This window comes from Abramis brama, assembly GCF_963993115.1.
Source record: "Abramis brama genome assembly, chromosome: 12".
Lineage (NCBI taxonomy): Eukaryota > Metazoa > Chordata > Actinopteri > Cypriniformes > Leuciscidae > Abramis > Abramis brama.
In genome coordinates this window covers 27,555,478-27,558,673 of record NC_139974.1, presented here as the reverse complement: position 1 = coordinate 27,558,673, position 3,196 = coordinate 27,555,478, and the positions used below count along the sequence as shown (strand labels likewise).

Here is a 3,196-nt window from a genome sequence, read left to right as displayed (position 1 = left end):
AGGAATATGGATGTTAAGTTAAAATTATACAAAATAGAATTAGAGCGTGTAAGTACAGTAAGATTTCTAGGAGTTTGGTTTGATAATAGATTAAATTGGAGAGAGCATATTGAGAAAATGGTGGGAAGATGTAAGCGAGTTGTGAATGTAATGAGATGTATTTCAGGTCAGGAATGGGGAGCAGATAGATTGGCTTTAAAAACTATATATATATATATCTATGATAAGATCTATAATGGATTATGGTTGTATTGTATATGGTTCTGCAAATAAATCTCATTTAATTAAAATAGAAAGAATTCAATCTCAAGCACTAAGAATTTGCTGCGGAGCGTATCCAACTTCTCCAGTTTCGGCTCTTCAGGTAGAGATGGGTGAAATGCCTTTGCAGATAAGAAGACAGCAATTAATGGCATCTTATTGGGAGGGGACAAATTTGAGAGGACAGAGTGAGGATCATCCAACAAGAAAAGTAATGAGTCCTAGTTGGGAACATGAGAAGAGAGAGTGTAATAGTTTTGGATGGAGTGTGGGGAAATTAGTTAGAGATATGAGATTGGAGGAGGTTGGATATGCTCCAATAATTCCTTTATCTCCAGTACCATTATGGGTTATGCCCCAACCAGAAGTAGATTTAAGTTTATTAGAAAAAAGACAAAAGGAAGGTTCATATGAAACAGAAGTATATAATGTAAGGGAGTATATTGGGTCAAGATATGGGGAATATATGCACATTTTTACAGATGCATCAAAAGATCCAAAAACTGATCATGTGGGTTCTGCATTCATTATTCCAAAGGTTAAAGTGTATAAGAATAAAAGGATATCAGATTGTTTATCGGTGTATACTGGAGAGATGTTTGCAATAATTATGGCAATGAGGTGGATTAGGGAAGTTAAAATATCCAAGGCAGTAATATGTTCAGATTGTAGTTCAGCTCTAATAAGTTTGAAGGAGATGAAGTCAGAAACAAGACAGGATATGGTAATAGAGATAATTCAAGAATTATATTCAATCAAACAAGCTAGTTTAGAGGTATAGTTTTTGTGGGTTCCAGCTCATATTGGGTTGAGAGGTAATGAGGAGGCTGATGCATTAGCAAAAAAGGCAATAGAACGAGAAATAGTAGATTTATTTAGTAGGTCAGAAATTAAGTCAATTATTAAAAAGAATATTCTGAAAATATGGCAGCAATATTGGTATAATGAAATAAAAGGTAGACATATGCATCAAATACAGTCAACAGTGGGTAAGGGAAGAATATCAGGTAGGAGTAGGTTGAGGAGAATATGATTACAAGATTAAGATTGGGGCATACAAGATTGAATAGTACATTGCATTTAATAGGTAAGAATCCAACAGGTTTATGTGAGGCATGAAGTTAGTGAAACAGTTGAGCATGTAGTAATGCACTGTAGGAGATATAATGTTGAAAGGAAAGAGTTGAAGGAGGAATTAAATAATATAGGAGTTAAGTTTACAATTCAAAATGTATTAAAGTCAGATAGGAGTATAATAAATTTAATGGTAGAATATTTGGGAAATACTGGGTTAAATAAGCGTATTTAAATGAGGGTGTGTTTTTTTTAGTTTTTTTTTTTTATATATCTGTCATGGGGGCTGAGAGTGGACGGAGGAGCTGAACACGCAGCGCCGGATGAAACTCTATGAAGCCTCTGAGCGGGTAAATAAGGGGAATTTATGTTGGTTGAGAGGTTATAGTATAGGAAGTGTCAATGGTCCATTTTCAAGATAGGTGGCGGTAATGCACATATTTGTCTGCGATCCGCCGTAAAAAGCAAGAAAGAAGAAGAAGAAGGCGACCAACTGACGTGATTTCCGAAACTTCTTTCTTTAGCTCGAAGACCATCGTGCGAGCAGTAACTTCTTTGTCGTCTCTTTTAAGGTGAGGTTTGGATAACAGAACAACATATATAACAACAAATTATTTACTGTTCATCTCAATATATATATATAATATGTAATATTTAATGCAGTATTCGTACTTTATTGTAAAGACTGGTTTTATGCATGTTATGTATGTAATAAGTTAACTATTCTTGTCTGCTAGTAACTTTAAAATGTAACATTATAGCCTAGATTGTAGTAACAGTTTTTTTTTCTTAACTTTAACTGTGATTTTAAATTTTAAAAACACGTGGTCACGGGTCCACTTGTGGATACGAGTTCAGATGTTTGTATTAGTTAAATCTTATTTAAACATTTGTGTAAAATGTTCTGCATTTAGGTATACATTTTTTAAACATAGTTTTTAGCAATTTAGGTTGGTAATTAATGTGAAGCATAAAGCGCTAAGATGTGAATGTGGTGCGTTGTCGTGCAGGCTGATCAGCGAGGTTGAGTCTGAAGTGACTCTTTCCTTTCCTGTATGTCTGCTAGATGGACATGGGGTGGTTTGAGGCCGTGTTGTTTACCCCCTACAGCATGGTTATAGAAACCCCTGACAAGCTATGTTTCAACATGTGCTCGAGGGTCTCAATATCTGCTTGTCAAGTTTTTTATTTTTTTTTTGTGAAATGTACTGAAATGGTCTTTCTCTTGCAGCAGACCAAGAAAATATATTCATAGTACATTCATTTTGCCATGCATTTTGATATGTATTGGCCATGAGTTTGGTGCCATCTAAGAGATGTTTCTATCACAGCTGCTGCAAGAAGGAAGTAAGTCTGGTCAACACACAATTCACACATTAAAATGCAACTGTTTTAGTTAAACTCAGTATGTTCTCTGTAAAAGAGACGAGTCATTGCAGGCTCTCCAGCGAGGTTGAGTCATTGTGACTCTTGCCTTTCCTGTGATGTCTGCTAGAGAAATTTGAGGTGGTTTGAGGCCTGCTGTGTTGCCCTTCCCAGCATGGTTATATAGTCTTCAAACATTTAAACTAGTTGTCTATAATCTTATGGTGAGAAATAATCTTGCTTCATGTAAATATTCTTATTTCTTTTACAGGGAGAAGCCGCTACTACTTTGCTGAGATGTTGATCACGAAATGTTCATTTTGAGTAAGGCAAGATCTAATGACCGTAGTGAATATTGCGTACTGGATTGCCATTTAGCATTTTTAATTTGTTGGTTCAAATATTGAGGAATGTTATATTCCAAAGGATTTGATATATGAAAACTGTTTGGGATGAAAATATTCAGCTAAATAAAGAGGATTTTCTTTGAAAGCAA

General features: G+C 35.0%; 1 long non-coding RNA gene across 1 annotated transcript; it reads left to right on the top strand.

Moving 5' to 3' along the window:
* Window positions 1–1,786: 1,786 nt before the first annotated feature.
* Window positions 1,787–3,196, top strand: LOC311093641. The gene is made up of 3 exons (XR_014608457.1): window positions 1,787–1,907; window positions 2,567–2,682; window positions 2,972–3,196. It is a non-coding gene; the product is annotated as an uncharacterized lncRNA (long non-coding RNA).